Source organism: Lycorma delicatula, chromosome 3, assembly GCF_047948215.1.
Source record: "Lycorma delicatula isolate Av1 chromosome 3, ASM4794821v1, whole genome shotgun sequence".
Lineage (NCBI taxonomy): Eukaryota > Metazoa > Arthropoda > Insecta > Hemiptera > Fulgoridae > Lycorma > Lycorma delicatula.
The window spans coordinates 215,123,729-215,149,449 of record NC_134457.1 but is presented as its reverse complement, the minus strand read 5'-3'; the positions used below and the strand labels follow the sequence as shown (position 1 = coordinate 215,149,449).

Here is a 25,721-nt window from a genome sequence, read left to right as displayed (position 1 = left end):
AGAGCCGCAAAGACCAACCGGTTTAATAAGATAGAAACAGATCTAAAAACATTAAACATTTCTAAGGATCAGTATAAAGACATAAATTTAGAAAAGTGATTCGAGAATGTAAGGTTACAAACCTCTATGAATCATGAGACCTTGCCGTTGGTGAGGGGGCTTGAGTGCTCAGGAATACAGAGTAGCTGGACCGAAGGTGCAACCATATCGGAGAGGTATCTGTTGAGAGCCAGACTAAGGAATGATTCCTGAAAGAGGGCAGCAGCTCTTTCAGTAGTTGTTAGGGGCGTGAGTTACAATGACTTAAACGGCCATATCAACATCACTCAGTCCTCTGAGTACTGCGCAGCTGAAAGCAATGGAAAACTACAGCTGCTTTTTTTTTTCAAGAAAATGGGGCTCTCTGCATTTTCATATAACAATGAAACAAATTGTTAGGTATGTAGGATGTAGAGGGTATACTGAAATGAAACGACTAGCACTAGATAGGGAATCTTGGAGAGCTGCATCAAACCAGTCAAAAGACTGAAGACAAAAAAAAAGTATAAACCTGAATAGATGGACAGAAGAAAAGCGAAACAGAGCAAAGGATGAAAATCTTTTGGGAAAAGAAAAAGTAGTCAATACTATGTAAACGTGATCCGAACGAAAAAAAACAGTAACAAGTTAATGTTTCGCAAATTAATATTTAAAATTTTAATATAATGACAGTGTATCTTGTGCTTTTATAAAAGTATATAACTAATCTGCATCACAGTAAGATTTCTGTCGTATAAGCGTTAGTTTTATGTATTTATATTTTCTTCATTTTTCTATATAAATGACAGCTTTTAAAATTTAAGTAAATTGTATCGCTTCATTATTAATATGTATGGGACTCTATATGTATATTTATTATATATACTGGTTATGTAAATGAGGTTTATTTAATCTTAATTGAATCCGTATAAAAACCAAGGCCAAGTTGTGAGGGAGTTTTATATTATATTATTCACCTATTTTTACAAACAAAATAGTACAATTAACTTTAACAAACTGGTTTTTAAGATTTACTTAAGGTTTTTTAATCGGTTGAATTATTTTTATTCTTTCAATTTTTTTCTTTATCGTGATATTTTTTTTCTATATTATGCGTTCTTAAAGAATAATTATGCTTATTTTACACTATATTACTTTTTTCCCTCCTCTTAAGATTAATATGTGACAGTTTGTTGCTTTACATGAAGTAACTTCATATTTATGCTAATAAACTAACAATATATTGAAAAAGATTTCAATTGCAAAACTGTATTCAGATTAATTTCGCGGCAGTAAAAATAATAAACCTGAAATGAAATGTATTACACAGAAAATACTTAAGTACTGTTTATTTTGATTAAATTAAATTTTTTATTAATATTTTGGCGATTAGTTATTTTTTTTTTTTTTTTAGATAAAAGAGTTTAAACAATTTTTAAACAATGGAGAAAAGAAATACAAGACCCTTTGATCGTAATAATATTCCCTAAAACTTATAATAATAATATTTTAAACTTATTTAGTAAACTAGTACAATATGTGAGCTAAAGGTTTGCCACTCGCCAACTGCTGTGTCATTGTATCGTGCTAGTCTGTTGCATTTTCTATACAAATGTGGCTTGTTATTACTAATCGCATGATGTAATCTGGTTAGGTAGTACAACTGAATCCCGCTTACCCTTCCCGCTAAAGCTAGCCGACAGTTCGGTTGGGAAAGACAGGGAAAAACCTTCAGCTTACCTAGTGTAATAGTGTACTAAAACAGGCCATTCAATTTTTTGATTTTTGTTTATTATGTTATAATGGGAGCTAAAGAGATAAAATTACATACTCTAAAATTATTACACTTACAGAGATGTAAAATTACAACTCTTTCATGTTAAGTCTACTTCTATAAGAAGTAAAGCCCGTAATAAAATGATACGTGCAATTTTTTTCTTATTTTTTAACCGTTTGTTAGTACCGCAATCGGAGTGGATGTATTGAATTATTTAGCCGAGGTTCTATTCATACTGAAAAATTACATAGAAAGACTCAATTTCAAGCCTACTGAAGAAAGTAAGTTTCTAAAAGTAACTTACTTTCTTACAAAAGTTAGCTTAAAAGAGCTTGGTGTGACGAGCATGGCGGCTCACGTACAGGCACTGTAACTGCAGCACCCCCTATTTGCACTTCATATTATCGATATCATTTAATATAATGAGGTCTTTTTTCTTTAATCCTTTTTTTATACTTGTACAATATGTATTCCTTAATCTTAATGTCAGTAGCTATCCTGCAGTTTATGAAAAATATACAGAACTCTTTGTTTGGAACTATGCGCTTCACAGTTCCACCAACATGGTGTTCAGCTGTTGTGCGCATGCGCTTATAGGAAGCTGCACGCGAGGCTGCGAGGAAGAGAGCACTGTCACTCCCGCAGTGCCAACTATGGCATGCTGGTAGAAGGTATCCTTTTTTTTACTCCACGTGTGTACGGAATGTTCCTTTCGTTCCCTTTTCTGGTTTAGTCGATGGGAGGAATACGAAAGCGATTTAGTTGTTTTTTCAGAAGCGATCAGAAGATGACGGAAAGCAAGGGCTCTTTGATTGCCAAATCTGTCCAAAAACACGCTGGAAGGGCGAAAGAGAAGGTAATTAGTAAAAACTAATTATGTATTTGTTGCTGTGTACATAGAAATTTAAAGTACCACTGGAATATAATATTTTTAAGCGGACATTTTATTAAATTATCTAATAATACTAAAAAATATTATCCGCATTGACATTTTATTATTTATTCGGTTATACCGAATACGGTTTTTAACCACAATGTGCTTAAAAACCGTGTACCATATTCTTGAATGTGATAAAGTGTAGAATTCGATTATTATCCTACTTCCAGCTATTCTATTTGATTCATATTATTTTCGGTTCTTTTATTTAACAGAAAACTTTAACCTTGGCCTTGAAAAGGCCCAGAAAAAAAAATTTCTGGAGCAGAACCCCCACTAATTTTAGCTACGAGCCACCACTGGTGACGAGTATGCTTAGCTTAATTATAAAATAAATGTCAGTTAAAAGTAAATTACGGTGTGAAGCATTGTTTTCTTAAAAGTGAGTACTAGCTTTACCGGTTTTTTTGTATTAACCGTTGTAGTACCATTACGATAATATAATCAGAATGTGGCAATTATAAAACTTCACAATATATCTGCTGTGGTACATCAAAAATATGAAAATATATCCTGTAGTAAGGAAGAAGTGTTCCTACTGGCTGGTATAGCTAGCGAAATATCCCAGGTTTAAGTGAGTGGTACCACAAATGCAACTGTTAAAAAGGCGTAACTACAAAACAAAACGCGATATGAACAGTTCATTTTTTCTATCATAATAATGTATGCATTTTATGCTTGAGAAGAGTTGGGGGCTATAATTTCTGTGTTTGTTGATCACTATCACAGTCAACATATAGAAATAGTTGTCGCTTGGTTCTCAGTTTATATATATACATATAACCGTTTTAATTATATGTTTTTAAAGACTCTGTATGACAAAATTCACCTGTAAAAAAAAATTAGCTTTTGGTTAATAATAAGAATCGTTAAGGAATTATTACTCGAACACAAGCTAGAATTTGTTTTGATAATTTGATACCAAATCCGTACAAAATATTAGTTTTCAAAAACTAATTCCGCTTGATAAAAACCTTTATACATGTTTTTACGCATGTAATTGGTAAATCTTTAAAAACAAATTAATTAGCTCACTATCAGCAATAAAACGTGTACAGATACTGGTATTACATCAAATATACGAAAGTACTTTGTTTTTAATCTATCTAAAATACAACAAAAATAATGATTAGACTTTCTTCATAATAATTATAAACTGACAAACGTCTTTACGTAGTAAAAACCTATACGTAACAATTTTGTAACTCTTATAATCAATCGATTATAAAAAAGAAAAATATAAATATAAGTGTCATAATTTTAAATAACAAAATAAATAATTTTCTATTGAATTTGATAACCTGGCATATAAATTTTCATGTATGACGTATCATTCAAATGCATATTGTATTTTTTAACAGATTAACTTAATTCATAAAAAAACCATTGTAAACATTAATTCTTGTTTACAATAACAAATGTATTTTTATAGATAATTTATTAATGAACAACATACGTTAGGCGATATAAAAAATGTATTAACGTGTAAATAACATATTTACTAAAATTAATTATAATAGTAAACTTTAATATAGTCATTACGCTCTTTATCACTAAAATTTGCAAATAAACAAATTATTAGATAAAACGACTTGTTACTTTACTTTTTGTGATTATCAATTACGAGTATTTTACAATATACTTAGTATTTTTCTATAAAAAAAGACATCGCAGGAAAACTATAATAATCAAATGTGTTGAAATTTCATAGCCAGTGGTACAAAAGATGTTATGTGGCTAATCCACATTCAACAGTTTGATTTAATTTTTTTTCCCCCGGTAATTTTAAGTAACCGTGACGTTCGGTTTAGATAGGGTCTATTAGACTTTTTACACGGATTTGAATACTAGATCGGTGGATACCGGTGTTCTTTGGTGGTTGGGTTTCAATTAACCACACATCTCAGGTATGGTCGAACTGAGAATGTACAAGACTACACTTCATTCACACTCATACATATTATCCTCTGAAGTATTATCTAAACGGTAGTTACGGGAGGCTAAACAGGAAAAGAAAGAAAAAAAAGGAAAAGGGTCTATTAGACTTGAGTTACAGCTTTCAAGTCCTAGTAAAGCCAGTTATTTTTACATGGATTTGAATACTAGATCGTGGATACCGGTGTTCTTTGGTGGTTGGGTTTCAATTAACCACACATCTCAGGAATGGTCGAACTGAGAATGTACAAGACTACACTTCATTTACATTCATACATATCATCCTCTGAAAAATTATCTAAACGGTAGTTACCGGAGGCTAAACAGAAAAAAAGAGAGAGAGAGAGAGAGGGTCTATTAGACGAACCCACCGGGTTGGTCTAGTGGTGAACGCGTCTTCCCAGATCAGCTGATTTGGAAGGCGAGAGTTCCAGCGTTCAAGACCTAGTAAAGCCAGTTATTTTTACACGGATTTGAATACTAGATCGTGGATACCGGTGTTCTTTGGTGGTTCGGTATCAATTAACCACACATCTCAGTAATGGTCGAACTGAGAATGTACAAGACTACACTTCATTTACACTCATACATATCATCCTCATTCATCCTCTGAAGTATTATCTAAACGTTAGTTACCGGAGGCTAAACAGGAAAAGAAAGAAGGGTCTATTAGACTAGAATTTTAACCGGTCTGAACCGGATTCAAACCGCCGACCCTCTGATCAGAATGCCTGTACAACCGAGCTATTCTGATTCACAACTAAATAATCGTGCTATGTTAGTATTATAATATTTTCTACGCCGACGATCGATCTCACCATCTTTATATATAGTATTTCAAAAGACCGGGTGTAGATTGGTAATCATGCTAATATATCTTTTATATTATTATTATTTTCCGTTTTCACAATAGATGTTTTATGAAGTTAAAATTGAAATTATACGAAGTAGTTGTGGTGATAATATATTTAGATATTTATATGATAACGGATGAAATTATTCTAAAAATGAGAACGTTTAAACGTACGCAATGTTTTTTCTAAGTTTCCTTTTGAGTAGGGTAGACTAGATTTTAAGAAGATAATACTGATTATAAAATAAACAAGAATTTTAAGAAATTCAGTTGGATGTTTTAAAAAGAAAATATATATTTATTTATTTTACAGTACTGCTGAGAAAATAAAAATAAGACGATGTAACATTTTTTTCATCTAAATAAACAAAGCTGCCTTGTCTTAAAAATAAATAAATAAATAAAATGAGAGCTTACACAGTTATTGGGGAATATTTATTACAAAATTCTAATTTTGGCGGCCATTTTGAGGTGAACCCGACGGTCGATTCTGGCAATTCGTGTATTTTTATAATCCTGTAACAAAATCAGAATCCAAAAATCAAAATCCGAGACAAAAAGTATTCACGCAAATACACGCTTGTATACATATTGAATTCAATAACGAATTATTCTTTTGTTCAAAATAGGTCATTAATAAATTGTAGTAAAAATTTTGAAAATTTTCAAAGCAATATTTTTATACAGTAGATTTATAACAAAAATACTTCATTAATAAATGTACGCTTTACTAGTGAATTCCTAACCTTTATTGTGGAATACCACTGAGCATACCTTTCGAATATCTTATTCACTAGAGAAGAATTACTACAAAGAAAAAAAATCGAAATACGGTTTGAAAAAAATAAATTTTCCATCAACTAATTTGTTAACAAGAATCAATAAGTTCGTTTCTAGTCGAGCATAAGCCGAAAACAAGTTAATATTGAAACGTTAATTCTCATTATTTTACAGCTTATTTATACACAAATATGGTTTTTCAGATACATAAAATTTCTGTAGTCAGGCCTACATGGAACTCTAGGGTTCCCGTCTTACTGGTTGTCGTGGTTTTTGGAAATGAAAGAATGAAATTCAAAAGAAAAAGTAAGCTTATTAAGAATTAACAACCAATTTTTTTTAAAGAAAACGTGTGGTGGTAATAGGCATCTGCTCATAATTAAAATTATCTGCAAAAAAATTCTTAAAAAGTGTTTTTTTGTGTAAGAACAATTTTGAAAGAAAAGTTGAATAAAAAAAATTTAACTGATAAAAAGCATTAAAAAAAAAATTTAATTTATCTTTGAAACTAATTCATCGGTAAAGGGTATAAAATTAAAATAAACAAATAATACATTTAAATAAATTGAGAGATTCATGAACTCATTAGAAATGGACTTTGGGCAGAAAATCACGCCTTGTACGAATAGTATTAATTATGACCAAATCTATTGTTGTACAATCATACAGTACTGAACAAATACGAAAAGGGTTTTGAACTTGCATTATCTGCGTTATACATCTTATTATTCTTTTCTTTTTTTTTTAATATATTATTTTTTGTTTTGTTTTGTTGTGCTACAAATTTAACTATTTTTATGGATTTAATTACGTCTGAATACTTTCAATAATTTTTATAATTTACTTCGGCTAAACAAATGCCGCTGTTTTATCATTACAGTAAAGTTTCTGCCGACAGTTTTTGAATTTCAAATGTACTACTTTACTAAAAAGAAATTAAACATAAAATTTGATTATATTTATCACGTATAAAGTTAACAGTTTAGTATAATAATTAGAGTAAAAAGTTTACATTTTTAAACCGTATAATGCTTTTATGTAGTAAAAAATATTGTAATAAAAAAGGAATCAAAATATTGTATTGTAATAAAAGGAATCCCATTGCGTTTCAATAACATGTTTACTTTTTAATTTCGAAATTGAACAGCTTCATAACAGGCTGCAACCTAATTACATCTCATAAAACTATTCTTTTCTCAGACAGCTTTTCAAAGCAGTGGCTTTAGTAAAACTTGTAGATTAATTCTAATTTTATTTTCAAAGTAATCTAGGCTAATATATATATATATATATGGACATTATGTATGTTTATTAGCACGAAATGCTGGAACAAATAAATTTGTTATTTTTAGTTATAAAACCTCCTGAAATTTAAAATAACATAAAATCGAAACGCTATTATACGGGTAGTATGTAATAGTAATACAATCGACGTGTGTTAGGTAAAAACAAAAATTATGTTAACCGGCCTACAGCTTTCTTCGAAGAAACGTTTGGGAAGTCTGTTAACATATACTAGGGAAGTAAAGTATTAAAAATATATTTTATTCATTGAAAGACAATATTTCGAAAATATCCTTACTGATCTCCTTGTTGTTTTATTTTAAATGATAACAACTGAACTATTTAAATAAGCTGATAAACAGTGGTTTTTTTTTAATGTATGTATTTATTTTCTGTGAAAAACTATTGAAGTATCCGTGCATTGGCTTAACGCTTAACTAACTGTTACGAAAAACTTTACTTACTGATTATCGCCTAGTTTTTTAGTAACTTGTACTTATTTTTTTAATTACACTCCAGATAACATTCTGAAACTTTGATCTTAATAAATCATAATTTTAAAATACTTCTTCAAATTTTATTTAACTACGTATGTAAAAATCATATTTATTTAAAAATTATGTATTTTGGTGTGTGTAATAATAATATATAGATATATAGGTGTCCTTAAAGATGAGGCCAATTTCTTTGAACTGATTCTACTTAATGAAGAAAAAATGTCCAGTAACATAGGTTCGAAAACGCATATTTTTCTGTCTGTCCACTATTTTGTGTTCTTTAAGAAAAATATTATTTTTCAACGGTTGGAGATAACGCAGTACAGTTCTGTACTTTATTTAAACTAATTTTTAATAGGAAAAAATAACCATATTCTTCGTTGACAAATTTCAAAATTGCGGTCGTTTCAATTTTTCAATCTTAAATATCTTAGGAAATATTAGATTTATCAAACCGTGTTGTATTTTTAAAATTATGAAGCATTTTCTTGTGAACAAAACGATACGTTAATCGACGACAAACAACAGAGTTATTGCAAAAAGTAGATCTCAACCGATATGGCATTATGGATATTTAATAATTATTATTGTAAGAGCTAGTGAAATTTTGTTTGTTTTCTGATGAGAATCACAACAAATATTCAATGTGACCTCCATTCATTTTATCATAGCAATCTACACGTTTAGTGATTGCCGTACACGCTCAAAAATTCCTGGCTGTTCCCTGATTGTTTGAAAAGAACAGACAATTCTATCATCCAACTGATGAACATTTACAATTGGTATTGAATAAAAAAGAGACCTTACATGTCCCCGTAGATAATAGTCTAGTCTAATGGGTTCAGATCTGGGGAGCTTGCATGCCAACGAATGGAACCCCTCCCCGATCAATCCACCTTCCTTGAAAACGATCAGTTAATTTTTCTTTGACGCCGATTGCAAAGTGAGCAGGCGCACCTTCATGAATGAACCACACATGTTCATTGTGCTTTTCAAAGAAACGTCCTCTAGAATTTGAGGTAGATCATTTGTTATGTATTCCAAATACGACTCACCTGTCAATCTGTGTGGCAAAAAGAAAGGCCCCATTAGCTTTTTCTTGTAAATTGCTCCCCAAAATACCCAGAAAAAATCTGTGTTGACTTCCTGCTTGAAATATTGTATGAGGATTTTCCTCACACCAAACATGTCTGCTTGAAATATTGTATGAGGATTTTCCTCACACCAAACATGTCGGTTGTGGAAGTTGTTTATACCATCCTTTGTGAAAGACTCCTGGTCTGTAAAAGGAATGTCAGATATCCACTCCGGGTTATGGACGCACCTGTTAATTACCCACCAACTCTTTGGTTATCACTTGGTAGAAAAGTAATAAAACATGAAACTGTTTTGTTCACTAGTGAAAGAAACACAATGTAAGTATAAAAAAAACAGCTGTTTCAGTTGCAGTTATCACCACTGAAATATAGAAATACTGGAATGGGCACTGCCTATGTCCAACATGAGCGGAAAACGAACGTGAGACAGATAGATTTAGAGGTATAGTTTTCATTGTCGCACAGTGCAGCGCATGCGCATTGTACCTAACGTACCGTCCCTTCAGAAAGTGATTCCATAAAACTTAATTGTAGTTAATATTAAGTGATAAAATCTCATAATTCTATTTAATTAATAGAAAAATTTCAATGCTTATGAATATTAAATAAATGTTGAGTTAATCATTGTATCGTATAAAGGTTTTTATAAAAACTTTCTACAATAACTTGAATTATGAAAGATAACTTGTGATTTGTGACGAGAGAGATCGTCACAAACATTTTTGAACTGACTGTAGACAAAGAGAGGTAGGTATACCTCTAAATCAGCTATCTTTGTTGGCACGGATTTCTAACGCTAGTGCCCATTCCAGTATTTCTATATTTCAGTGGTTGTCACAGAGTACTTATTTATAGCCTTTTTGATTAATAAAATTTGTTTGAATATGTATTTTACATATTTTTTTTATTTCATTTACAAGATTTGTTTGGATAACCTATGTATTTGATTTTCACATTTTTTTATTGCTGAGAATTAATTGTTTTTAGGCTAGCTCTTACAATAATTGTTATTAAATATTCACAATGTTGAATTTTTAGTAATTTTGATCAGAAAATTTGATTTGGTTATCAAATGAGTCATGATAATAAAAAAAAACAAGATAGCCGCCGGTTGAGGCCTACTTTTTGCAATTACTCTGTTGTTTGTCGTCGGATTTTTACGACTAAGGTGTCGTTTTGTTCACACAAAAAATACTTCATAATTTTTATAATGCAACCCAATTTGATAAATCTAATAATAACTAAGATATTTAAGATTAAAAAATTGAAACGACCGCCATTTTGAAATTTGTCGAAAGAGTACGGTTATAGTACTTGAGTAATTTGTACAGATAGTTCGATAGAAACGTGTATTGTAGACCTCTTTGGTCTATTCACAAATATTAGAGCAAGTTTCATCTGATTTTCTTGGATCATAGAAGTCTTAGGACGACCAGATTTCGGTAAATTAAACTGTCAATCTGTGCTTTAAAATTTATTTCTTACGAAATAAATTGCCGTGCTGTTCGCATTTCATAGTTCTATACCGCTTTAAGATACTGTTTTAGATTTAAATTGTTTGCCATTATTGTTAATTACCTGTAAAAAATAAGAAAGATAATAATAATCAGAACCCACGTTTGAGGAAATAACAACTGTAAGGCTACTTTTGGCGCAGTGATATCGTAATAATTTATTTATTTTTTATTGTACGTTATAATCCGTTGACATCTTAAGGTCTAATAGTAACAGCTAATGTGTACGGTTATGTTAATGCTTTATTCATACGTAGTATTTTTTTACGTTGTATTATGATTACGCGTTTTAAAATTTAAAATGTTTTAAAATTTATTGCAACAGAAAGAAAATTATGAACAATACACAGTAAATCCTATTACTAAAACTGCTTGCAATAACCTTCTAATTTAAAATACCTATATGAATTTCAAATAAGCAGTTCGACATTTAAATATTATAAAACTTTAGATTATCTACACGAGTATTTAATAATGGATGGAGCCCAATTTTTCCTGCGGGAAAATTATTACGAATAAAGGGTGAAATTTGTATAGGAATAAATACGAATACGCTTGCGTAATCTGTTGTCAGGTCTTGTACCGGTAGGTTATATCCGAAGAAAAAAGGGATAGTTGATTGCGCGGTTTGGTGTGTGTCTTATTTATTTATCTGAGCGCGCCCGTATGAGTGCATGTGTTTGGAGGTCGACTCGTAGCCCGGTCCTGACTAAAACCGGTTTTGTACTTTATGACTTGGAACACCAAACATTCGACAGAGAGAGCAGGATAAAGATAAAAATAAATGTGATGGTGATTTCTACCCTTCAACCCTACTTTTTATATATCTGATCCCTTTTTTATTTTGATGATATAACTTAAAATTCGAATGTGAGGTTTATATTGGATTTATTTTTTATATGTTAAAAGCTAAGGAAACGGGAGTTATCGATTTTCAGGTTTGTTATATAAGTCGAAAATGTTTTGATTAAAAAGGTCTTTATTCTTCCCGGTTAGGGAACTGTGATCGTACGGTTTAGTTGTGTAATACAGATTAATTTTTTTTTCCTAAATAAGTTATTATAGTTTACTTTTATGTAGGACACGTTTTATGTACTGCTGAATAGAATGAATCGAAGTCTTAATTAGGGCGGGCGAATAATGCCTGTAAGCCTTAAAAAATCCTTCTAAAATCGCATTATCTTGCTGTCACCCGGCTTTCTTGACATCTACTGATCGTGCCGCATGAACCTTGAATGATGTTTTTGTATCTTGTATTAAATTTAAATATAAATTACTTATGCATCGCTGTTGGGTTAAATACAGATTATGAATTTAACTGTGTTTGTTTATATTTCTTGATATTATTTTTCAAATATAAATTAGTGGAAATCTGTTTTTTCTTTTTTCAGTTAAATTCTGTTATTTCTTTATGCTTCTTTAATAAAAATATTAGGAGATGGAGTAATTTGTATTTTTATTATATAATTTGGTGTTATTTCCGTTACCTTTTATTTTGAAAATAAAACTTATATTAATAAAGCGGATTATTTTACAAAAATATAATACAAAAAATAGGTCGATTTTTTACCTTTTTGAGGTTACTTCTTCATACTTCTTCATTTTGTCAGATCTTGCTTTTTCTGAGTTGTGAACAAGCCCTCGTTGTTTCCTTTTCTTTAATTTTAAATCAGGAGTTTGCCTCTTTTAGTATTTTTATATTGTCAGTTTTGTTTCGTAAATCTTCTATTGTGATTTCTGGTTCTTGCATATCTTGTTTAATTTCGATTATCCAGGTCGGCGTTTTGGACATTTTCCAGTATCTCGACCAGGAAACTGGTCGAGAAATTCTGGAAATTTCTTTATTATAATCTGTTAATCTGCTATTATTTTGTAGCTTAGCCTCCAACAGTGGTACTTTTTTTTTCAGATACCTAATTACCACGAATCGTATTACTGTAGAATTTTCTATTAATAGCGCGGGTGGCAGTGATTTGGTGTTACGGTTCAGTTAATGGCGTAATCTTAGCAATCCCGATTTGAAAATAACTGCTGAATAATACGGAGTATGATCTTATTTAGGCGATACAATCTTATTAACAGAAGTTTCCAGCCTAATTGTAAGCGATTTTTATTTAAATTAGGAATACCAATTTTTTGCTGCAATAAATATGAATTGTATGCAGGAAGGTTTAGGGCATTCTTTACCAGATAAGCACCTTAGACCCTGGTCTGGGGCTTTTTTTTTACAACACCGGTTAGGAAATAATGTCTCTTGTTAGATCCAACGGCAGAATTCTCGTAATCAAATCGTACAGATAACGACTCAAAAACAGTTTTTTTATGTTCTCACAGTTTATCTAGTTATTTTTCTAAAACCACACAAAGCATTCCTTTTGAAGAGGAACAAGGATAGTTATAGAGGGTCGATATATCTTCTAGAGGGGCCGCGAAGGGAGACAAACGTCTCCGTGTAAAAAAAGTTCTCCTTTTTTTGCTCCAGGTTTTCTCCTGCAATTTTGTATCATTCCGTCTATAGTTATTCGGTAGTTCGAGAAATCGTCCATCCTGTTGGATGGACCAGCACTGTAGTATTGGTCAACGGTTTTTTCAAATTAATCAACATAAAATATGTTTAATAACAGATATTTTTAATTAGGTTATATAAAAGCTATTCACAACTCTTTATTTATCTATTTATTATTTATCTCTTTTAAGAAATTTGTCGCCCGTTCTCAGAATTTCGTGGAATATCTTAATTTTCCAAACCGAACCGTAACCCGTTCAGCTGTATCTTACTTTTGAAGTAAGCGTAGCGTGAAAATGTTCATTATTTTTGGAAATGGGTCTACCATTTTCGTACTGGAAGGTATAATATTTACATATTGAACATCGTAATAATTTTACCTTAAAATATCGTTAATGATTTTTTTCCGTGCCGGGAAGAAATTGTTTACCTTATATTTAAAAAGTACCTGAGACATATGCAATTTGAACAGCGGAGAACATAATCTTTTAAGCTATAAATAGACAAATGTTCGTTTGTGTAATTTTAATTTTTATTTCATCGTATAAATTATGTAATAACACAGAATAGATGAGATAATCCTGTAGAAAAGGTGTACTTTTGTTCGGTGCAACCTATAATGTATTTATATAAAATTAATCTTATTTGTATTAACAGTAACAATAAAGACAAAGAAAATATATCTACTTGATTTATTTACTTAAATTGTCGTATGATGCTTTGACGAATCATAATAGCTCGATTATAATTAATGTACATATTTATTTAATTGTTAAGCTCACGTTTTATTGTTCTTGTTTTTTACTTTTTATGTGAGTCATCCTTCTGGAATGTTATGAATATGCAAGAGTTAAAACTTGTGCTTTTGTAGACTATGTACTGTAATACTTATACATTGTAGTTAGAAATATTTATTTTCAGACAGTAAACGAGTGAAACCAGATTTTTATTTAATTTTCTCGTCGAATTTCCAACGCTATAATTCCATACTGAGATTATGTGTATGTAATTCATTTTTTCCTATAACACCGAATGTATTAAAGTATCTGTCCAGGTCGTGCTTACATTGTAACGTATGTTAACTATATGAAATATAAGTGATACCACTTAAAAAATGCTTTCTTTGGAAGTAATGATGTACAAGTAGAACCAGTACTTGTGATGAACGTAGAGAATTATGACGCTTGATAACGTTAGACTAGAAAAGAAATTGTCTGTCTACGGAGTCGTAGGCTTTTTTGAAATCTGCAAATGTGCAGATCATGGGTTTGCTTCTGTTGTTTTTAATTTTGATTATTGTTTTCAGGCTGAAGATCTGTTCATATATATATATATATATATATATATTTTTTTTGAGTTCAACTTGATAAACTTTCTTTTCATATAAAAAATTATTAAATTTTTAATAATAGAAAGTAATATATATATATATATTAAACATTTACAAATACTTTTATCATCATAATACATTATTTGAATGTTAGTGGGAAGTATAATAAATTAACATACTCGTTAATTTTTTTTTTTTTATGTTGTGGTAATTTATGTGAGGAGTATAACTTCGGGGAGTGATTATTGTATATGTATATGATAATGCGTGCGTACACGTCCCAATAGGCCGTACTATAACAGCCTGGGTCAAGTCTAGAGCAGGTTTTTGTCGTCCTGTTGTTTGTTTGTGCCTATTATTTATGATAGAAGGTTGTAGTCACGAATGTAGTAAGTTTATAAAAACATACTAATTTCAAACGCAGTTTTTGAATCTCCGAGCATTTTAAATTATATTACATGTTTTTTTGTGGTTGTATAAATGGAGTAAAGAAGTAAAATTTCTTGAATTGTATTTTTATTTAGTATTTTACCTGTCTGTATTTATTTTAGGTAAGGAATAAGGTACTCTTCCGTCATGCGTGAAGAAAAACTAATTTCAATTTTCAACCGGTTTACGTTATTAAATCACGGCCCATAGAACAATGTACTGAAAGTAATTGAAGATTTTGAAAATTAGATTTATTTTTTTTAATTAAGTTAAAAAAAAAATTATTATATTATTTGTAATAACGGTTTTTCTTTTTGTGTTATTTTAAATATTGACTTACCTTTTATTCAGGAGGCCAGTAAGTGGCAATGACAGCGAAGATTTTCTGAAATAAATCGCGATCAGTATGACGGTGACGCCATATGAACTCTGTTAGATACCGATCTATCATTCCTTTATCGGCACCACACCGCATTTCTTACGTGCTTTTGCTAATTTCCATGCATTTTCTATTGTTTGTGTACTGGCTCTCCCGTTTGTGGATCTAAAAAATTTTGCGAATGATTAACCGTTTTGGTGGACATAGTTTCCCGGAACGATTGGAATTCCCCGAATGCCTGCCGTTCGAATTAATTATCGCTCCCTCTCTTATGTGATTTGTTTTCAAAGGCGTTAAAGATTACGGGGTTCTGTCGGGCACCATGACCAAAAAAACACGCCTTACTTTTTCAGTAATAACCTCCGAAAAGAGGCTGTATAGCCAATCATTGTATTCTCATTGCGTGAACATATTCTCGTCGTTTGAACTGTTATATCGGATCCCTTTAATTACCATCGGATTGTTAATGATGTAGTGAACACAAACCTCGCGTACATAGTCACTCGTCCGCAAAAGTGTTGTGGTGTATTTCTTACTCGTGTTCACAAAACTTGACTGGCGTTAGTCCCTTCGCTCGAGCGTAAACGAAGATTACTATTTTCTGAAATGTATTTCGGCGTAACCGTTTAGGTTTCGTACACTCTTTCCTTGGAGCACGTCTATCAGTCCCGTTCGTAAAATTATGCCGTTTCACGTTTACTTGGATCGTGTTGACTGCCGTCTTCCTGGAAGAATAACTGCATCATTTTCATTTGTAACACGTTCAACTAAACGCATAAAATTCACGATAGACGACGTAAAGGAAAAACAAGTCTGGATCGTCTTGTTTAATTGATGATTAATAACCGAGTAAATATGGACCTATATGAACGCGCGCAGTAAGGACGTGTACGAACATGAGTAGTATGTTCACTGACTCACTAGGTTGATATATAAATAAAATAAGAAGCATTAGTAAAAAAAAAACAATTAGATAAATTAATAACTTCAGTAATTATGTAGTATACGATTTCAACTAAATTAATAATTAACTTTTCATGACACATAGGAAGAGTACCAGGAATAAAATGATAAATGTATCCTTATTGTGGAAAGGATACATTTTTTTCTTTACGTCACCGTACTTCTTAATGGGGGGGGGGGGTCACACCTACGTAAAATGATGTTACATCAGAGGATGATATGTATGAGTGTAAATGAAATGTAGTCTTAGTTCGACCGTTCCTGAGATGTGTGGTTAATTGAAACCCAACCACCAAAGAACACCTTTATCCACGATCTAGTATTCAAATCCGTATAAAAGTATCTGCCTTTACTAGAACTTAAATGCTGGAATTCTCCACTTCCAAATCAGCTGATTTGGGAAGACGCGTTCACCACTTGACCAACCTGGTGGGTTACGTAAAATTATGTTACTATCAGATATTTTAACACTTCCTACATTTTCTTATTTTGTGGGTAAAGTAGTTTAGGATATTCACTACTTCCGCATACCATATTCATTACATTTGAGTAATATATTTTCTTAATAAATTCAACCGCGGTAGTCTGTATATGAAGATTCACAATCTTCTTTATTATTTTTTGGATAAGTAATTAAAAATTTATTATTATCCATTTTGTTTGTTTTTTCCCAACCCATTTTCCAACTACTCCGGATCTGGGTGCGTGTGCGTGTGTGTATAAACAAATGCAGTTACCGCTACCGGTTGCGGTCTTACGTACCTACATATGTAAGTAGTAAGTGTAAATGTACTGGTAATCATTTAGTCTGGAACAGACTCAGCTTGACCACTCCTGAGACCACTCCTGTGTAGTTACTTTAAACTCAACCGCCATAGGACACCGGTATCCACATTCTAGCATTTAAATCCAAATTAAAGCAGTTAACTCTACAAGGACTCGAACCTTTTAGAACTTTCGACTTCGAAAATCAGCTGATTTTGTGATGAGTTTAACCGCTAGACTAACCCGGTGGGTTTATGATATAATTACACTTGTATATTTAATAGAATAATTAATTTAGGATATGAAATTAGGCAAATTTTTTTAGAGGGGCAAGTAAAAATAATGTTCAACGATAATCAAAAATGATATGTTGAATCTTATGTTTAATTCATACATAATTTTTTCTTTTGAAATAGAACGTATTTTAAAGTAATTTATTACGGCCTATTAAATTATATATCAAAAGCTTGCACTCATTTTAAAAGATTCAGCTTGCTCGTTAATGTAGTCGTCGTTGTGAATGCGATGTTGCCAGGTGTACTTCTCATCCCCTTTCTCAGCATTGCCATATCTAACTGTTGTCCTTTATTCTTAAAAATATTTATTTATTCATTACTGCAAGTTTTTTTTAATGCATAGATTACTGATTAATGAAAATTAATTTAATTCACCAATTTATTTTATCTTGTTTTTTAACGTTATGGATATATATATATATATATATATATAGAGAGAGAGAGAGAGAGAGAGAGATTGTTTTTATATTAAAACATATTTATATATATTAATACAATTTTCCTTAAAATTTTGAACTAATGATTACATCATTAAATATTCATCTTATTTAATTAGATGTAGGAATTTAAACATATTAAATACATTTTTTTTATTTATTGAATAATTCTATACTTTATTGTTTTTATTATAAATTAAATATTTTCTTGTATTGTATTGTGTTAGGTTTCTATTATTTTGTTATTTTAAAAGATAATTTTTAAAAATTTCTAATATATAGAAAGTATATATTAACGAATAAAGAAATTCTCAGAAATTACTAATTCTTGGCATCATACTCGTAGCTCAAGAGCTATGCTGCATGAGGGAAAGTATGATGGTCAAAAAATGGGATATGGTTTTTTTTTTCATTTCTTGACGTTACATGACCCACGAATCCAAAAAAAAGTCGTGGGGGGGGTATTATTTTCGTACGTACGTTCGTAAGTTGGCGTGTTTAAAGCTTAATAACTTTTGACTGGGTAAATACAAAAATTTTGTACAGCGACTCATGTACATGAAGTCAATAATATCTCTCGGGATAGGAGGTTTTTGGAGGTAAATTTTTTCAAAATTTTGCAAACGTAACCCTACTTTAAATTAAGTTCAATACATGTGTGACTACTTTTCTTAACATTTTTAAAAAAAGTTACCTTAAATTTCTATCTTCCCAAAATATAAAAAAGTGTCTTTTTATGGTTAATTTTTATCCGTGTTTGTTTTATGTCTTCCCAGGATAATAGTAGTACAAGCGACCCAAAAAAATTCGTTGTGGTTGGGGAGCACATGAAAGTTCAAAAATATCGTTTTTTGGTCTTTCAAAAGTTTTTTTTTTTGTTATATTTAAATCTTTAATAAAATAAAAAGTTTAAATAACAAACCTTTAGTAATATTACAATAACATTTTGTTATAATTCACCCCTATTCCCAAAAAAAGACATCTTAGGTATCTTTTTATAGGTTTACATTTATTGGTTGAATATTTTAATAGATTGTACATTTTTATTGTTTTTTTTTTTTTTTTTTTTTTAGTTTCTTTCATTGAATGTAATAAACGTGGAAAAGTCAAAAACATTCTTGGAATGTACTTTTGCAAATGGGTAGCAGAAAAAATAAAAAAAACCTATTTTTTTATACTTTTTTGTGGTTTATTTAAACATATAATGATAATTTTACAATAAAACCTCATAAATTACCACCCTCCCCTCCCATAAAAAAATGTTATGTAACTTTTTTCATGCATAATTATTTTTCCAATATATATAAATAAATAAACAATGCCAGGAAAGTATTACAACTTTGTTGTCAGATTTTTTTGTTAAATACTTGGTTTGCCCTCCTGTAAATATATATATATGTAGTATAATCCTCGCGTTACATAACGACTAGTGTAAGTATAAATTTAACAAAACAGTCTAAAAAAACCTGGGTTTATTGCAAAACCTTGATTTTAGTTGTTGGAAAGCGTAACTTTTGAATAAACCTGCGTGGTACTACATTATACTAATGGATCATTGCAGTTTAGTAACATTAAATTGTGATTATTACATAGATATTTTGTTAATTTGCTTGTAACGTTGTAAAAGGATTGGGGAAATATATAGTCTATGGTCAGTGTTAAGGAAACGACATTTCAACCTTCATTTTATTGACATAGTAAATTTTCTAAAATTTAATTTACGCCAAGATTTATATACGTAGAGTTTATATATATATATATATATATATATAAAAGTAATATATATATATATATATATATATATATATATATATATATTACTTTTTATGAAAAACTTTCACAATTAGTTTCTTGTAAAGATTTTCTAACACTATATAATTAAAACTATGTTACTATGTACATTTTTAACGTTAATTCAGATCTATTTTTATTAACTAACATTTTAATTTCAAAAACAAGTTCAAGGTTATTTTGTTTGTCTTACCCAAAATAAATTCGTCATTAATATGCATAATTTTTAATAATGGTATACACTATTGTTTTGCATATAATGGAATTTTTCTGTTCAATATTGAATGACGTTTGCTATCTGGCGTGAAATTATTTTTTATAACACGTTCATTGATGAAATACTGCTATTAAATTTAACACTTTCATTTTTTGGACGAGACTTTAATATTTATGTCATTATACATGCCTTTTCTTTATTAGGAAGTTTTTAACTCATAACGCCCTGAGAGAAAAGATGAACTCATCTTATTATGAATATTTATTTCGGGTAAAAAAAAAAGAGTTTGAGCACTTCTCTCCTTTCTTTTATCATCGACATACTTCTTACATCCATACTTTTTTTTGGGGGGGGGGGTTTGTTTTACCTCCGGGTCCGCAGTCAAGCAATTCATTCCGCAGAGGATGAGATGAGTGTTTTGTAGCGTGTGTGAAAAATGCCATGCCTGATCGGAATTCGAATCCAGGACCTCCGGGTGAAAGGCCGAGACGCTACCACTCTCGCTACGGAGGCCGACTACATCCAAAACCCTAAATTAAATGTATTTTTAATATATTGTAACTTTTGTCTTCATTTACTGCTTTTATTTTCTGCTATTACCATCTTAACGCGTACAGAATCTTCTACAAACTTCTCTATTCTCATATTCCTCCTAAAAAACGTTATCATTTCAGTCCAATTAACTTTCAGCGATTCCTTGTAACGCCGTACTTTTAAAGTCTCAATTCTTTTTCTTCTTTCTTTCGTACTATCCTTGTTTCTTTATAATAAACTGTTACAGTATACACAAACATTTTAGAATATCTTTTTCTAACGCTGCTTGATATCAATCGACATACACATCGGTTAAATCTAGCATGTAGACTGCCGCATACTTGCACAATGCCGTATTTTGGCTTGCAAAAAAATGTTTATGTCGTAACAAATTATATAAAACCAACTTAAATTTTATTTATTGTTCATTGTACAAATTTTTTTTTTTTTGTAATATTTGTTACGTACAAATTTAAATTAGATTTCTCTTGAAGTAGTTCGTGTATACGTCGAATAATAGACTGCAAGGTACCGATCCGATAAGTTTTTGCACGCTTTATTTATAATTTTAAAAGCCGGCACACTTCATTTAAGATACACTGTGTGAATATATTTCAGTGATGTTCAGCCAGTACTGGATGTTAATAAACTATACTATTACTGCATCGCATTACTTTATAATGAATTAAACTATAAATACGCATAGGTACCTCTAAATGATCCGATACTTACTTTGCCAGGTTTCGTTTTATTTATTGCGTTAAAAAGCTGACGTCACGTCAAAAAAAAAAAATTATAATAATAATAAAGAAAACAGAATCTTTAATATTGTATTTTTAAAATAAATTTATCGATAAATTTTTACTATTACCCTACAGAAAAAAATAAATTATATACTTAATACAAACATAAAATTATTTTGGTGATGTAATTTTATCGATGTCTCCTAAATTGGGCTAAATAAATCAATTCTTAATTAAAATTTAATTTCGATCGATATTATGAAAGTACAAGTAATAGTGCACTTGAAACTACATTAAAACATTCAGTAGTTAAAAAACACTTTCCGTCTGAAAAATAGTGTACATTTTTTTAAATATAATTTTACTACTAATCTATAATAACCAACATCATCTATTACAATCGCTGTAAATAAATGCGTTCGTGTTTCTCCCCCCCCCCCTCAAAACAATATGATTTTTTTGTCACAATATACATAAATAATTTGAAAATTAGTAATATTAGCCTGTGCTAATATTAGATTTAATTAATTTATTTCAACGTAAAAACCATTCTCATTCTGCAGTTCCAGTTATTCCTGGATTGAAAAATATGGCCTTTTAAATAAATTCTTTCATCAAAAACCTAAACCTTTTTTTTCTGTAAGTGCAAAAACCATTCTGTGAATTGGAAATTAAATCATTTCTAAATCTGGTTGTATAGTAATAGCTAGTTGTGTTAATAAATCCATGAAGATTTGAACGGGCTATCCATGATTATTTGTTAGATAACTTTTTTGCGTTCTAAAAAAATATCGTTCGTAACAGATTTTAACTACTCTACATTATGCAATGCCACATCGAATTAGACTCTCCATATAAACTCTGTAAATATCCATTAAATTATTTTCATTTCACGTAGATTCAGGATATGTAAAGGTAACGCAAATGAAGTCAATCTTTTCGTTATATTATTTATGCGGCGACCCTAGGGGATAAGGCATCATCTTCCAATATGCAATGAAAAAAAAACAGTATCTTCAGTTAGAATATCTTTGTTGCCTAGTTATAATTAGCGCATCAATTATTTCTATGAATTATGTAATTATACCACATATTTTTTAAGAATATGGTGAAGATCAGAATAGCCCTTTATTTATTCACTTTTTTTTATTAGGAAACTTAAATTTTCATTAACAAAATATATTGGCATTATTAAATTTTTTTGAATTAAATTTTTTTTTAAATTTTTTTAAAAAACCATTCTTACGTATTAAAATAATATTCCTATATAGTAGTAGGTTCAAGTTGGTTTTTTATGCCTGTCTGTGATGTGTGCTTGCAGGATTGGGCGAAAGCATAATATACAATATTTATGATTATTTCAACCTTGGATTAATCTTTGATCAAAGATTTTTTAAATATAGATACATATTTTCTTAAAATATTTATTTTTTTGTAGACTTTTTATCGAGTATCGTTGTTTAGTATATATATATTTTTATTCCTGTAAACCAGTTTAAATCCGGTTTTATTTTAATTTTAAATTAATTGAATTAATTTATTAAATTAACTGAATTTTTAAGGACGTAAATAAAATGTTTACCTCTATGATTTAACTTTTTATTATTAATTTTTTTGTTGATAAAATTACACAGAAACTTAGAAAGAAGGTTGTACGTGGAATATGAAAATGAAATTTTGTAGGTTATGAAAAATGCCACGACTGACCGGGATTCGAAACCGGGACTTCCCTATAAAAGACCCAGACGCTACCACTTCTCCGCCACGGAGATCGGCTTATTTTATAAGTAAATAAAAGTTGTGGAATAAATTATTCAGGTGTGCGCTTTGTTTAATCAAATATTTGTTACTTTAATAAATTTGTATTATGAAAGTTTTAGTTAATCTTTTATTTAATTGTTCCCCTATCGTATACGATGACAAAAAGTGTAACGCATTGTTTCTTGACAGAAAAATACCCATTAATTTGTCGTTTTACAGTGTAGTCTTAATTTTTCATACTATTGATATAAAAACAATATGTTGTATGTAACATATTGCAAGCGGCAATATTTGTAGTTGTTTCAGTATGACTAAATGTTCCTCTCTCCGTACAATACAGCCAGTTCATGTAGTTAATAGAGTGAATATGTCATGTGTTAGGATTCGTATTACCATATTACGATAGATTTCACTGGTCTAGGTTTAACAGTACAGACCCACCGGGTTGGTCTAGTTGTGAACGCGTCTTCACAAATCAGTTGATTTGGAAGTCGAGAGTTCCAGAGTTCAAGTCCTAGTAAGGGCAGTTACTACTTTTATACGGATTTGAATACTAAGTCGTGTATATCGGTGTTCGTTGGTGGTTGGGTTTCAATTAACCACACATCTCAGGAATGGACGAACTGAAATTGTTCAAAACTACACTTCGTTTACACTCATACATATCATCCTGATTTATCCTCATAAGTAATATCTGAACGGTAATTCCCGGAGGCTAAACAGGAAAAAGAAAAAAAAGGTTTAACAGTACGGTAGTATTGAAGAAAAAACAACAACCGAAAATACTTCACTAATCATTAGTTTATAAGCCTGGTATGTTATGCTTAAATTCCCTTTTTATTATATTTTTCTTTCTCGTAAAATTTGGTTATAACACCTAAAATACATAAATATTACTTTATATTATTTATAAAATTTTTCAGTATAAAAAATAAATTGTAATTTTTTCTTTATAAAAGGGTTCAAGTTTATGAAGCAGAGTATTCTTTGGTGTCCTTGATGTTAAGGTAGAATAAAGAATTCTATTGCCGGTGTTCTTTGATGGTTGGGTTTCAATTAACCACACATCTCAGGAATGGTCGAACTGAGACTGTACAAGACTACACTTCATTTACAATCATCCTCTGAAGTAATACCTGAACGGTAATTCCAGGAGAAACAGGGAAAAAATATCTTTTTGCCAAAGAAAGAGTTATATTTTTTATGTTAATATTCTAATTTGTTTTATATTGTTATTTTATTAGTTTTCAAAATATTCTAACTGCTATTTCTGAATTTTCTCATTTTTTTTATTTGGTGAGCGTAAAACTATTTAAGAAAAAATTGTTTTTATTTTTTAATTATAAATTACCCTTTTTCTCAGTTCGCTCGAACGTTGTTATTTAAATCAATGAAATTTACAGTTATAAAACAGTTTACATGTTACGTAATATTTATTTATGTATAATATACAATTTATCTTATTTATTTTTTTGTACCTGTACGATAACTGAACTAATTATATTTATTAAAAATATATTAAATATAATGCATTAATAATTCAAAAATAATAATAGTATTGTTTATTTTTTTTTTAAAGTAATAATATTCTAAATAGTTGTTTCGTCCATCGCATTGAACGATCTCTAAAACTGTAGTTTTCCTATATAATAGAAATAGCAGTAATAATAATATTAATAACCTTGTTCATAATTTATTATATATTTCACGGTTTATAAAATCTGATGATTATATTATTCTTATTCATAATATAATTTAATTTTTATTAAAATTATGTACAGCTGGATTGAAATTATATATATATATAATGTATAATATGTATATATTATATACACGCATACATACACAGGCTTCTATTTTTTTTGTGTGCTGCTGAATAGCAAATGAGGTCGTAATGCCGTGACTTCCTTATTTTGTTTACTTCTTTGTTTTAATGGTGTTATGTTCTATATATATCTGTATATATATATATATATTTTTTTTTGTCTTTTTACACGGTTCATCATTTGTTAAATGGATATGGTAACAGAATAATGTAATTTAGGCCTAAAACTCCCTCAATTAAACTCATTTATATTCTGTTGTGGCTTGTTGTTCATTGTTCTCTTGGTATTTTTCCCATCTTTTCTTGTTAGACAAATAATTTCTGCTGTTCCCAACAAGTTAGATGCATTTTACAGTAGTAGTTTTCTTTCTTCATATGGGTTAACCGTGTTTACCAATTACATTTTTTATTCAGTATATGTTAAATAATTTATTTTTCATGTAGGTTACTACATATTGTAGATGATTTTTTTTTGCTGTTGTGTTGTATGTCTATATATATATATATGTGTGTGTGTGTGTGTGTGTGTGTGTGTGTGTGTGTGTGTGTGTGTGTGTGTAGGGACCAGGTTTTTGTTATTCAAAATGAAACAAGATTCTTTCCATCTAATTAATTTTGTTTATTAATTTTATTTATTCTACCTTTTTATTTTGTTTTTTGATTAAATTAAGAATACCGTTTAAGAAATTAAAGGTGTATATTATTTGTATGAAAAATAAGCTCCTCTTCTGGTTTTCGTATTTCTTTACGTTTTAACATTCCGATTCAAAAATATACTGAAATCTTGATATAAAATTTGCACCTTTAAATATACCAACGTTAACTTAAATTTATTTACATTTGAAACGGCTATACTGACATTAAGTTTAATTGATATTATTAAAATTTCAGGGAAAAAATCTGATTTGGACACATTACTTTTTTGTACGCCTATTAAATTACATATACACATTTTTTTTTTAAAATGAGAACTCCATAAAATCCTATTTCATTAATAACTTTGATAATTTTTCATTTTTTTATTGTTATTGAATTATTTATTATAATTTTTTT

General features: G+C 29.8%; 1 protein-coding gene across 5 annotated transcripts in view; it reads left to right on the top strand.

Annotated features, from left to right (window-relative positions):
• Positions 1-25,721, top strand: part of Sesn (Sestrin) — an 83,487-nt gene that overhangs the window by 20,380 nt on the left and 37,386 nt on the right. The window contains exon 1 of one of the 5 annotated variants that reach the window (XM_075361493.1): positions 23,968-23,986. The exons of the other annotated variants lie outside the window; for them this stretch is intronic. The gene's annotated coding sequence lies outside the window, so the exon portion shown is untranslated. Of the gene's footprint in view, positions 1-23,967; positions 23,987-25,721 lie in introns of those variants that run through there. 5 annotated transcript variants of the gene reach the window in all.